Source organism: Oryza sativa, chromosome 9 (genome assembly GCF_034140825.1).
Source record: "Oryza sativa Japonica Group chromosome 9, ASM3414082v1".
NCBI lineage: Eukaryota > Viridiplantae > Streptophyta > Magnoliopsida > Poales > Poaceae > Oryza > Oryza sativa.
In genome coordinates, this window is record NC_089043.1 from 4,532,812 (window position 1) to 4,547,017 (window position 14,206).

Here is a 14,206-nt window from a genome sequence, read left to right on the forward strand (position 1 = left end):
TTTGCATCATTGGTGGGGATGCAACCATACTAGGTTGTTTGCTTAAGCAACTTGAAGAATAAAAGTCTACTCACAACATATCAGTAGGCAAGTGGTTTAGTACCTTATCTTTAGCAACCCCTCTCTTCCACCTCTCTTCCGTTCTGGTAACAGATGGTCAGTATCAGAGAGAAGAGCAACAACAACGGTGTATGAAAGTCACAGAACAATGGATCAGTCGAAAGCTACAAGGTACTCCCAATGTGTCACATCCTGATTTTTGTTTCAGGATTTATAAATTATTTAATAAATTATTATTGGAATTTATATTAAATGATCTTTAATTTACAAGTGAAGTTAAATGTGGGAAATAAAATTTCCTTAATATAAAGCATGGATGGATTTAATTTTTATTAAATTCTCCATGATTAAGTCAACTCTCTGAAATCCTCTCGGATTTTTCGGAGCTCAATTCCTAATTTTTAATCATACAAAGAGCATTTCAGTAATTACCCACATATTAAATTAATCATTAAATGGTCTAATTATAATTTTGTTAAGTACTTTGAGTGTCCAAGTATTTTCAGGATTTTTCTTGAAATTATTTGAGCATTGGAAGCATTTTTAACAATTCAAAGATCATTTAAGTGATTATTTTAATTGGAAAAGTAATAAAATCCTCCTCCTCAGCTTGGGCCATTTTCGGCCCATTCCCTCCTTTCCCCTCTCCCTTCCTCTCAGCCCAGATAAAGTCTGTTTGACCTCCCTGGCGCTACAGTACTCCATCTTCCTCCTCCAGACAGAGCCGAGCCAGCCGTGCTCGTGCACAGTGCCGCCTCCTCCCACCAATCCGACCTCCCCGTTGCTCCTCTTTCCAAATTAGTTGCGGGAATGGAATCCTCTCAATCTCCTCTTCCTTTTCCCCAAGAAATCCCCAAATGTTTCTATGGAAATCCTTTCCAATTTCGCGGTTCAACCTTTCCTTTTTCCGGCGAACCCTACCTAATCCGTCGCCGATTCCATCCGTTCCCGAGTCGTTCTCTCCCTCTTCTGGCTATAAATAGCATCCCCTCGGCCTCCTCTTCCGTTTGCCTCAAGTCCCAAGCCGAGCCGTCGCTTGTAGCGCCGCCGCCGCCTTGCCCTAGCCGCCGCCGACGCCGGTGACCCTCCAGCCGCGTCGCGCCGCCTCCTCGGTCGACCCCGACCTGCGCCGTCGCCTCCCTCGGCTTCGCAAGGGTGAGAGCTACCCCGGCCACCCGTTCTTTTGCGCCGAACCCCGCCGGAAGTCGCCGTCACCGTGAAGGCCAAACCGTTGCCATGTTTTGATCTCCGGCGAAGCTTTGCCGTCGACTCCGTGGTCGCCGGACCACGCCGTATCCACTGTCGGCATCGCAGCAGTGAGGAGAAGCCCGGCAGCCATCTCCCCGAAGCCAAAATCCACCGGAGCTCCATCGTCGCCGTCAACCCGAAGTTCGCCGTCGCGTTTTGATCTTCGGCGAAGCCCTGCTGCTCCTCCCGTCATCGCCCTCTGTCGCCATCGACTCCATTGGATTCGCAGCTGCGAAGTGAAGCCCGGCCACCCCTCTGTTGTCGCCGCACATCGCCGGAAAGTCGTCGCCGCCGTGGACAGTACCTCGCCGCCCTTTGAAGCGCGTCGCCGGCCATCTTCCGTCGCTGTCCGTCGTCGCGTAAGTGTTGGTAAGAATCGCCGTTGCCTCCTCTTTCTCCCGGTGCCCTCCGATTGCATTATTTCGTCGGCAACCGCCGCTCCTTTGTCGTTCACCGGTGTACTTTATCCCTAGGGTCTTAATTCAATCTAATCTTGTTTGGTCCTAGCGTCGAGCCGGTCATTGCCGTGCACCGTACCCGCTGTTGTCCGCTGCTAGCCGCCGCGTAGCCGTTGCCCTAGTGCACGTTCTGCAGTCGCCGCGCCGCTGTCGTGCATCGCTATCGGCTGTGCCGTCACCCTAACCCTAGCTTTGTGTTTCCGCTGAGCTGCCGCCTAGCCAAGCCAAGTCGCCCTAGTGCCGCCGTGTCGCAGCTGTGTGCCGCTTTAACCTAGCCGTCGCTTTAGCCGTTGCTCGGTAGTCAAGTTGTCTAGCCGTAGGTGCATCCCTAAATTCCTACCGGTCTATCGTTTGTCGTACCGGGGCTTTACCGTGAATCGTTTCTAGTCCACCGGTTTAGCCGCAGCCGTTGTTGAGTCGTTCGCTCGTTCGTTCGAATGAGGTGTTCCCCGTGCTTCGTTCGTTCGTCCGTGTTGAGTCGTCCTTTAGTTCAGAGCCGCCGGTTCCGTTCGCCGGTTTCGGTTGATCATTTGGGTGATCCCGTGTCACGTAGAATTGACTCGTTGAGTCGGTATCTCGTGAGGCCCGCTTGCCAGATCAATCTAAGCCATCCGATCTTGGTCAACTCTCGGTCAAGATTAATCTCAGCCGTCCAAAATCAATATAAATTCGTTCTATCTTTTCAATGGCATATTAGTCCTTTTTCTTTTTATCATATGTCATCTACCAATATAATCTAATCTTTTCCGGAGGTTGCTTTAATCTTTTCTCTCAGTTATAAATCATTTGTAAATTGTTTAATTAATTTGGAATAGTCTTTTCTTTAATAGGTTTAATTGGAATTTAATCTTGTAAAATTCATAATTAATTCATATGAAGTCAGAATGAGGCCGTTCAAGTCTCATAATTCATCTAAAATTATGATCTACATATTTGTATTGTTTATTTGGTTTTTATTAGTCTTTTTCCTCGTTTTGCGTGTTAGCTTGTCGTTTCCGTCGTTGCGAAGGTTCGTGAGTGCGTCGAAAGTGTTCAAGAAGATTAATTGAAGACCGATTATTGCAAGGCAAGTCACACAGATCCTAAACACAATCCTTTGAGCATGTTGATCCTATATTTAAATTCTCTATTTATTTCAACTGTGCATTTATTTTCGAATGTCACTGGGTGGTGTGAATCTATTCCTTTGTTATGGCCTGTTTGCATTGATTACTTTATTCCTTGATACCTTGGGTTATTATAACTTGACTAGTTGAGCTATATATATTGGTTCAGCTAGATATTAGATATGATTGCTTAGCCATGCTTAGAAACATTAGCACACTATTGGGATAACTTATTATTCACTGTTATTTAATGATGGTTTAATGATAGTTCACGATGGTTAATCGTGATTGGTTAATTAATTACTTGCCAACTAAAACTTGATAATGGTGGGTTGTGAGCACATGGTTTTGAGAGTCGTGCTCATGACAATTAAGGACCGGTTCGCAAGCTACTATTGTGAAACATTAACCGTGCCAACCACAAGCCAGCGTGGGCAACGGCTTTACCTTTTGTATAACATGATTCATTACGGAGCACCAGACTGAGAAGTGGCGGAGATAAGCCCACGGGGGTCGCTGGGGAGTCCATGCCTTGTTTTATAAGGGGGTGATTATGATCCAGGAATGGTGCACTGTGGTGAGTTGTGTTATGCAGAGGGTATTGTCACAGCCTCTATTCGGGTACTTTCCAGTATCGCGACGCATGGTAGACATGATGTTGAGGCTGTGTCTTGTGGGTACAGTGGTACACCTCTGGCCAGAGTAAAACTATTCGAATAGCCGTGCCCGCGGTTATGGGCGAGTTGAGCAATGTTTTTCGTGATTAGTCCCACACCTCTCACAATAATTATGGATGTTATAACTGGTAACAATTTGCTTAGCTCCTGGTTTGGAGTTAGATCTGTACAGCCGGGTATGGTTGTTCAGGATGGTTGGGCCTGTACAGCATGGGTGTGCTGTTCAGTGTTGATTAAAATTTCTGATTAATTACTCTACTGTTTTACTACTCTTAACTCTTTGCTAAATGCTGCTTTCGCAAATGAGCCTATATTATGCCATCCTTTGGTATCCTTGTGCACTTGCATATTTGCTGTGTGGCTTGCTGAGTATGTCATATGCTCACCTTGCAATAATCAATCAACCTCAGTTGAAGAAAAAGGATCCAGAAGGAGAAGACGTTTGGCTTATACCCCAGTTGAGCTGCCTGTGGGAGTGGAGCCGGAGCTTCGCTAGATTTTATTTTCCGCTGTAATTTTCTTCTTGGTGAGGACTGAGTGCCTCTTAAGTAAGTATTTATCGTTTTAGTTAATTTGATGAATCTGTATATTAAATTGTCAATTTGTGTACCTCGGCTGATTCCTGGACGAGGATTTTATGCACAAATAAGTTCGGAAATTACTAGTGAATTTCCGGGCGTGACACAATGCTAGAAGAATCCCTGCTCGTGATCAACATTTGGTATCCAGGATCAGAAGATGGGTGTATTGATGCAGGAGATGCAAAGCTCGATGCAAGGTCGAATGTAGCGGAAGCAACTCTAGCAGTAGTGTGTTGCAGTCAGAGTCAGTGGATCAGTTCAAGACAACAAGCTACCAGCTGAGTCGGAGCACCTCGCTCCGGTCAGATCCTGGCTAGCCAAGATCTAATGATGGATGTGTCAGATGTTGATACCGCAACCGTAGAGTCCAAAGCAGCAGATGCAACGACAATGTCTCCAACAACAAGTACAAGCTCAGATGCAAGCCGGAATCAGGATCAGAGCGAAAGTCAGTTTGTTTTCCAAGAGCAAGCACCTGCAACCTCAGACAGTACGCCACCAAGTCTTCAGCAGACCAGCACAGCTAAGTCACCACCAATCCCAGAGGCAACAAGTGCTACCTATAGTGGTTATGGTTTACAAGGTCAGTTCTTGCAAGGTTGTTCAACGGTAAGGCGTTAGCGTCATCAAGACAACAGCTCTACTCGCAGCACCCCAGTTCCTCAAGTTGTGTCAATTCCAATGCGAGTCGGTCAGTTTAGTTTTGAGATATCAACTACACAACCCATTTAGGTGGACGACACCGAAGTCAGGTCAGAAGAAGGACAGTCATGCCAGCAGTTAGAACTGATGGGAAAGTCAGTTAAGAGTCAGTATGCTCATGAGCTAAGTGAGAGTCGCCTTTATGTGGAATTTCCTATCCTCAGCTAAGGGTTAAGTTCCAGGTCTTGCCGGGATGAAAGAGCACCGTCATTGCTTCATTTTGATTGACTGGTCAAGTTTTCAATTTTCAAAGTCAGGGCTCTTCGTAATTCGAGAAGTGTCGGTGATTTTTTTTCCAAGGAGAATAGTTCAATAGTTCCCAGTCAGGCGAAAGTATAACTACCCACTGTAAGGGGGGGTAGGTCGCAGAGATGAATTTTGGTTTAACTCGTCATCGTTTTACTTGAGGGAACAACCAGTGTAGTAGATTGGTTAGTAATTAAAGGAGTCAGCTGCGAGCCATTAGCAGAGTTACCCCAATCTCAAGTCGACAGATTCAATTCTAAGATACATCCATGAAGTAGGTCAACAATTCAGCCTAGAGAAGCAGCATCAGGAACAGCTGCAATCCAGACATGGGACAGATCAAGCCAGTTTCTTGAAAATACTTGTGGTTTGAATCAAGAGCAAGTCAAAGCAAAGTCAACGTCTGTGGATTACGGAAGTCAGTTTCAAGGTTTGGGAAAAATTCCACCAATCCCCGGTCAGCATAGTGAATCCTCAGTTTATCTAATTGCCAGCATTAGCAACTCAGTCCAAAGAAAGGAAGTTCTATGAGCACCAGCTGTTCTGGTCAGGGTCAGAGAAATCAAAGTCGGTCCGTTCGGTGTATGGGAAGCAACATAACAACAAGCTTATGATGGTTTGGTCATTCAATCAGTCAGTTTGTAAAAAGAGAGATCAGTGCAGTGTGCAGATCAGTCAGACCGCCCGCCCAACCAGTTTTCTTTCTAGCCATCCCAGAATCTCGGGACGAGATTCCTGTAAGGGGGGTAGATTTGTAACGCCCCGATTTTCGTTCGGGATTAAAAATCATTTAATAATGCATTTCCTAGAAATTAAATAAAAAGTTAATCAATTTAATCAAGTAAAATAATGGGAGAATTAAAATTTTCCCTTAAAAATCAATGGCCGGGAATATTTTGTAATATTCTTTGTGCCCTAATGTACTCTCCGGAAATTTTCCGTGAATTTTCGGGGCTCAAGAAGTAAATCCAATAGCACAAAGTTCATTTAACCAATTAGAATAAAAAGAAAAGAAAATAATTTTCCCCTTCCTTGCTTTCGGGCTCGGCCCAAATTCCTCCCCCTCCCCCTCTCGGGCTCTCTCTCTCCCTCGGCCCAGCTCGCCGCTCGGCCCTCTCCTCCCCGAAGTCTACTTTGCCTCCCCAGCCGGCCTCCCTCTCCTCTTTGGCCGACAGGTGGGACCCGCGGCCCCACCTGTCAGCTCCTCCTCCTTCCTCTGGCTGGCCGGCTGCAACCACCATGGCCGCCTGAGCTGCCCCACGTCGCCGCTTCCCCAGCCCACCTCCTCCACCCTGCGCCGCTCCCGCCCGACCGTGGGACCTCGCCGCCCACGACCCCGCTCTCCTCCCCCACTTTCCCCCTCCAAAACCGGCGCCGAACCACCCCACTCGCCCACGTCGCCGGCGCCTCTTCCCCCTTCAAATCCGCCTCTCCCGGCCACGTTCTCCCCCTCCGGGACCTATATAAACGACTCACGTGCCTCCCTTCATCCGTTTTCCCCTCTCCCCGAGCACCCCGCGCTCCCTAGACACCTCCCCACCGTGCTCCCGTGCACCACCGCTTTCCGGCGAGCTCCGGCCGGCCGATTCCGCCGCTCCACCCACCGCCGCGCCAATCCGCCACCACTGTCGGCTTCGCGGCGCCGTGCCGCAGCCCGGCCTCTACTCCATTTCCCCTCTCCGCCTCTGGAACACCGCCGCCTCGTGCACCACCTCTCTCCCCCGCCGCCGCCGTCTTCAGCCGGCCGCTGCTGCCGCGTTAGTCGTCGCCGCACCTCGTCGTTTGCGTCGTCGGCAACGCTGTGCCAAGCTCTACCTCGGCCTCTGCTCTGTTTCCCCATTTCATCGCCGCAACCACCTTTCCGCCGTCGACCCGAGCTCCGCTACCGCCGTTGTCGTCTCAAACCACCGCTCCTCACCGCTCCGGTCGCCTATTTCTCTCCCTAACCGCTCCAATATTTTCCCTAGGTCTTGCCGGCCCTCGGCCGCGGCTCCACCGTGGTCGGGCGTCGTCGGAACGCCGTTCCCGTCGCCTCCCGTGCCGGTCGCCGCCATCTTTTCCGCCGCCGGCCACCTCCCCGTGGTCGTCTCGCCGTCGCCGTCCTCGGTGAGAATCCCCACCGCCCCCTCTCCTTTTTCCCCATCCGCCGCTCCCCATGCCCGCCACCGCGACGCGCTGCCGTCGCCGGTGGTCGTCTGGCCGCGTGCGCGTAGCCGCCGTGCCATGGCCGGCCGGGTCGGTCTCGGCCGCGCCCGTGCCCCAGCCGCGCCGCCTCGTGGCCGTCCGATCGGCTTTGGGCCGATCCGGGCCGTCGGTTCCCGTGGACCGACGGTGGACCGCCTCGGTGGTCTCGGTCCACGGTGGACCGGCGCCCTTGAGCCGCTGCCGGTGGGGCCCGCCTGCCAGCCGCCCCCTCTCCCTTTCTTAGTGCCGCTGACGTGTGGGGCCCGCGTGTCGGCGCCGGCCGCCCCTTTGCTGACGTCAGCGAGGTCCTTTTTCCTTTGTAAAAATAATTAATAATTGCACAATAAATCGAGTTTAGTTCTAGAAATTCATTTAAATGGCTCAAAACTTCTAAAATTCATATCTAATTCATTCGAACTCCGAATTGAGCCATTCAACTTGCAAAATTCATCTAAAATTGAGCTCTACATGTTTGTTTACTTTTTATGTACTGTTTCCTGGGTTTTTATGAGAGTTTTTCCTCGTTTTGCGTGCCAGCGTGTAGTTTCCGTCGTTTCGGAAGTTCGCGGTCGCGAGGAAAAGAGTTCAGAAGATCAAAGTGAAGAAGCAAGGCAAGTCACACATTCCCCTTGAGCATGTTGATCCCAATTTATAAATGTTTTACCGTTTACAAATAAATATGCATGTTTTGCTAATTACACGGGGTCAGGGTTTACCTATCTGCTCGCTTGTGCCATGTTTACTTGATATCTGTCCTTTGTCAACCTTGGGTGATAAATCGACTAGCTTGTGTTACTTATGTGACCTAGCTAGAACTTTATGCTTAGCCATGCTTAATTACCACTAGCTCAGTCGATGGGATAATTGCAGTATTAGACATTCTAGTATCTTGTTGAGCCGCGTGCTCGAGACATCTGGCCATGTTTCATGGTCGTAATTATCCAACTAAAATGCGACTGAATGGTGGGCAGTGGGTGCATGGTTTTGTGAGTCGCACCCATGGCAATTAAGGACCGGTTCACGGGAAACCCTGGAAGACTTACAGCGCTTGCCACAAGCGGGAATGGGTAACTGCTTGATCTGAAGTATAGCTCGACCCTTTCCTAGGCACCGGTGGCGAGGGTGGGCGTGATGGAGTTGGGTCGGCCGGGGTGTCCGGTTGTCCAGCTGCCGGATTCACCGCGGCGCAAGAGGGGACCGCCCACTGCCTTTTGAGGGGTGGGGGTGAAACCTTAGCGTGGTGTGGATGGTTAGGGGAGGGTTATGCGAAGGGTCTCGTCACAATCACTCGACATGGTGACGTGTGCATCATGGGCACATGATGACGCGGTGACATGTCGGTGGGTTGTGTCTTGTGGGTACAGTTGTGCACCTCTGGCCAGAGTAAAACTATTCGAATAGCCGTGCCCGCGGTTATGGGCGATCGACCAGATTCACCGTGATTAGTCTCACACTTAATAAATCGACCCAATGCACTGTAGTACAGGTGGGTTGGTTGGGCCTGTTCAACGTGGTGTAGCGTTGATCAGTGGAGATTTAATATTACTTTAATTACTCAACAGTTTTACTGTTTTGCCCAATAAAATGTTTTACAACCGCCTTTATGCAAATAGCCACAGACCATCCTTGTATCCCCTTGCACGTCCGCATCGTTGGTGTGGCTTGCTGAGTACGGTGGTTGTACTCAGCCTTGCTATTATTCCCCCTTTTCAGAAGTGTAGTGCTTCTGAGCTGAAGATGGAGTTAGAGGACCAAGGCTCAGACCCCAGTTGAGTTTTGCCTGTGGAGTGGAGCTGAAGCCCCGCTAGGATCGCCTTTTTCCGCTGCTGCTGCTTTTGTTTCGGTGTGAGGACTAAGTGCCTCTTCTGTAAGTATTTTACGCTTTATTTACGTTTGGAACTGTTTATTACTTGTCGTTTTGTGTACCCTGGCTGGTCCTGGACAGGGATTTAATACACAAAATAGTCTGGAAATTTGGGCTAAATTTCTGGGCGTGACATGCTAGCCTCACGGTATGTTGTGTTTGGCAGATCCGAGTTGGATCCAAGAAGCCGATAGGTTCTTTTGTCTTCTTAGCATCCATGTATTGCATCCTACAGAAGAAGTTTGTTAGTAACAATCACATGGATTTGTATTGTACATATTTTTCATATAATTAATTAAAACTCATACTCACATGCACCAAACACCGACGTAGTTGACGTCCATCTTATCCCAACGATATATGGCGTGGAGATATGAGAAATCTAGCCATACGTAACCTTCTTTGCCGAAACAATCTGCCGGTGATCGAGCTGTTATATTGCCCAAGCCTTTCTTGCTGGCCTGCATGTAGAAGGTATGTAACCTTTTCATCTCCCATGGTACTTCGTTCAGTGCCCATTCCGGCAAGAGTGCTTTCCCATGTTCGTACTCAGCCGGGCAATCATCGGTTGTGAAGTATGTTGGCCCGGCTAGTTCAGCGGCCTTCTGGGGGTCATCATCTCTAGGCTTGCCACGTTCCTTACCCCCTCTGAAGACGGTTACCATGAACTTCTCCTTGTTCTCATCTTTGGACTTGGAGTCGTGGCTCCTAAGCATTCTAGGCACCTCAGAACTGGTAGTGGCCTTCTTAGGGATAGTGGTCTCTTGCACCTCGGGGTCTTTCGCAGGAGAAGGGTCATCAAATATTTCTGGCTTTGTACCGTCCCATTCCAATCCTGGTACTTCTTCTATTTCGGATCCGACTGATGCCACAAATTGCACCTCTGGTTCTGCCACTGTAATCTCCATGGGCACTTCCGGCACTGGAATCTCCATGGCTGCCTCCGGCACTGCAATCTCCGGTGGCACTTCCGGCACTGGATTATCCTTTTGCATCTCGGGTTCCTCCGCCTTATCAGTCACCTTCCTCTTAGGAGGTCTCGGAGGTTTTCCCAACCCCGGTTTTGGCACCACAGGTTTTTCCGTGGCGTCGGTGCCCAATCCAAAGGATATGTCATTCTTGTGCCAGAGAATTACAAGATCGACCGCATCCCCAAGTACGGATACACCATCTGCAGTCGGGAAATCAATGTCGTAGGAGTCAAACCCTTCATGGACCACTTGCGGCTACACCTTGGCATACGCATCGGGTATGAACTCTTCGTTGTATGTTCTCCCAGGGATAGCAATGGCTGTAGCAGCCTCAAGAGTTTTCCCGGAGCGTCCAATGGGAACATGCAATCTGCAGGGCGTATTCTCCTTGAGGTCATCGAAGGGGTAATCTGGCTCAGGTTCTTTGGTTTCGGGGCGAGGCAAAATCATGTGCTTGACGCAGAAATCCATCATTTGCCTTTCAAACTCCGCAGCCCCTTCGTCTCTAAGTTTATCCTTGTACGCTTCACGCTTCTTGTGGGGGTCATGTTTGAACCCTTCCTTCCAACTCATCTTGCTCGACACACCTCGAACCCTTCCCCCATGCTCAGGAGTACCCAGCGCCGTACTTAGCACATCTTTCTCCCTCTTAGGCTTGAAAAATCCTTTCTTCTGTGAACTGGATAAATTCTCTATTTTATCAGCAATGCTCTGCAACTCCGGATCTTCAAACGATACTTTTCCTTCATCCGTGATCTTAGGAGTTCTAGCTCTTACCCAGTTCCTTGATCTTTGTGTCCATTCCTCCATTGGTACCAGTTGCCCCTTCTTCCTCATTTCCTCCTCCTCTTTTGTTTACTGCTCCACCTTTGGTGCGTATCCCGTGGAGCCTAAGCGATGAGGAAATTTGTTCTTTTTGGCCAAATCTGCATACTTTTGGCTCCTTTGAATTTCTTCCGGGGAGTTCTTCAACGTCAGAAAGTCGTCCAACTGATTCGAGGTTATGTTGGCATACGTCGAAAACGGTGTGCGTCCTGTCTTGACAAATTTCGTGTTCAAGGTGGTTTTCCAACCACGCCAAGACTTGGCCATTGTTTGCAGTGCACAATTCCTCACTGCTACCTCTGATCCATCCGTGAACTGGAAGATTTTCTTCAACTCTTTCCATAGGACTTCCTTATCCCCATTCGATACATGATCCCAGTCCTTCACCGTGATGGGGATCTTTTCCCTTACTATTATGCCACACTGTGAACTGAATTTCGCACGTGCCGTCTTAGGGGCGAGCGGCTCTCCTTTTGGCGAAACATGGGTAACAACATGGAAACCTTCATCCTTTCTATTCACGCTTCTCTCGCCCTTCCTTTTCTTCGCCTTAGCTGACCGTTCGCTTTTCTTTGAGCCGGTTGTGTTAGCTGTTACCTCGTCAATTTGCGACGGAACTTTTTTCTTCGGCTGCCATTTTGATCGCCGTGGCGCCGTTTCCTACGAGAAGGTATACATGACAGTTTCGAATTAGCTCGGGCTAATAATTATCACGGTGAATAGTTTACATATTACGTTTACTTACCCCTTCTTTAGGGGGAATGTAGTCTTTGTCGCCTTCTTCACTGTCGCCTTTTTTCCTTCTCTTCGGGCTTGGGCTTGGACAAGGATCACTTGGCAACGAGTACTCATCGTCTTCGTGAGCTATGTCGCTGCCGGAACTATCTTCTGGTGGGACCGTTGGTTCCGAAGCAACCACAACAGCAAGGGACTGCTCTTGCTCCCCTAAACCCTTCTCTTCAGTCCCTTTAGTACTATCGGCCATAGTTTCAAACCTCTAACATAAAAGAAAAAGTTATCCTCCACATTTTAAATTACTCAAATTAGTACAAACAACTTTAAATTGCGAAATTAATTACCACTTACTATTATGCTAGAATAGATATGTTATTAATTAGTACTTATGCTATTAATTAGTACTTACTATTATGCTAAATTAATTAGTACAAACAAATTTAAATTGCGACATGTAATTAATTATACTTACTATTATGCTAAATTAATTAGTACAAACAAATTTAAATTGCGAAATGCTATTAATTAGTACTTACTATTATGCTAAATTAATTAGTACAAACAAATTTAAATTGCGAAATGTTATATATTAGTACTTACTATTATGCTAAATTAATAATGCTAAATTACTATCATCCACAATTTTTTTAAAAAAATGTTAACATACCCTCCTACATGTTATTTAAAAAATTTGACAAATTCACATATCATGCAAAATTAAACATACCCTCCCAATTTCATTCACATATCACCCACATTCCCAAATTCACATTCAAAATCACATATAACCCCTCATTCACATATCACCCACCCCTCATTTCCATTCACACCCACACGCACACACATATATACCCCCTCACACCCACATGCACACACATATAAAAAGGAACACCCACATGCACACACGTCCGTGGACGACGAACGACCGACGACGAGCTTCGGTCGTGGACGACGAAGGAAGGGCCGACGACGAGGTTCGGCCGTGGACGACGAACCGGCCGACGAAGCCGTTCGCCTGAGTACGTCTTCGCTCGTGTGGACGACGAAAGGCCGATGATGAAGCCGCTCGTGGACAACTGCGAGAGAGAGACAGAGATGGCGGCGGCGGCTGTGGACGGTGGCGGCGGTGGAGCGCTAGAGAGCGAGCTTGCGCGCGCGCGGTGGACGGCGGTGGCGGCGGCGGAGCAGTGGAGTGGCGGTAGAGGCGGTGTAGCTCGGCAGTGGAGCGGCTGGCGGCGGGAGCGGTCGGGTGGCGGTGGAGCTGGATCGACGGCCGGCGCCGCGCGGTCGAGCGCGAGGCCAGCGCGAGCTCAGCTCGAAGGCCGGCGGCGCTCGGAGGACGACGGTCGGCGGCGGCGGAGGACGACGGTCGGAAGGTGAAGGTCGCAGGCGGGCGGCGGCGGAGGACGGCGGAGGCGAAAAAATTTGGCAGCCTGACGATGCCAAAATTTCTAGGGTTCCCGCCTAGACTTAAAAATTTTGGTGCCGCGGGCTTGCCCTTATATAGGGTAACGATCTTCGCAGGCGGGCCGCAAGCGGGCGGTCCGCCTGCGAAGATGTAAACCCTACTCGGCATAATAATCTTCGCAGGCAGACCGGCCGCCTGCGAAGATATTTGCAGGACTGACTCTTTCTATTTCAGAATTATTTTAAAATCATTTTTGTGATTTGAAAATGTCTACAGTGGTTGTAATAACAATGGTAATTGTACGTACAAATAGATAAACCTTAGTATTACTACTTTTCAAATTTAAATATTACTTAAATGTTTCAAACATTAATATTACTTATATGTGCACTTACCATTTTTTTAAGACTTTTTAAAATAAGTTTTCAAACAATCGTAAGTGAACATAACAAAATGCTACTAAATTTTTAAACCTCTTTTAGAAAAAACTTTTAAAAAATAAAAAACTGTAAATGTCACCCTACAAGTGGTAATTGCACATAAAATTAGTACAAACTCATATGAAAAATGTTGCGTGCAATTGTTCGTCAATTTGTGATATGATCACACATCACCTTACATACCACCATTACATAACTACTAACTTCTTAGATGCTTACATGCACTCAACAATCATTACCCTTTAACATTTTTTCCCACACCGTCCGTGCGCATGTAAGGCTTCACGATCTTCTGAGTAGATGTCTCGACATTCTTAATCTTCTGTACAAACTGATTATAAAGTGGCATACTATCGTATTGATTGTAATCTTCGACATCTTCAACCCCATCCACTCCCAATATCTTTTGTTTCCCGGGTAGCACTATATCTTTCTTCAAATTTGATGGGTCTTTTACGTAAAACACTTGTGCCACGCGATTGGCGAGTACCCAAGGGTCATCCTTGTAACCCACACTCACCAGGTCAAACGAAAGTAAGACCGAACTTATCAACATTGACCCCGTTCAGGTATTTTACCCACTGGCACTTAAATATGGGGAATTGCATTGTGTGCCCATAGTCGATTTCCCATATTTCTTCAATAAACCCGAAGTATGATTGTTTTTCCCCGGCTTCATAAATTGCCTCCACACGGACACC

The 14,206-nt window shown here is 48.1% G+C and overlaps 2 long non-coding RNA genes across 2 annotated transcripts; both read left to right on the forward strand.

Moving 5' to 3' along the window:
• The first annotated feature begins 774 nt into the window (after positions 1-774).
• On the forward strand, positions 775-4,264 carry LOC136351759 (uncharacterized). Its single transcript, XR_010734895.1, has 2 exons — positions 775-1,677; positions 2,752-4,264. It is a non-coding gene; the product is annotated as an uncharacterized lncRNA (long non-coding RNA).
• A 3,560-nt stretch (positions 4,265-7,824) lies between these two features.
• LOC136351889 (uncharacterized) lies at positions 7,825-9,246 on the forward strand. The gene is made up of 2 exons (XR_010735166.1): positions 7,825-7,873; positions 8,976-9,246. It is a non-coding gene; the product is annotated as an uncharacterized lncRNA (long non-coding RNA).
• The last annotated feature ends 4,960 nt before the right edge of the window (positions 9,247-14,206 follow it).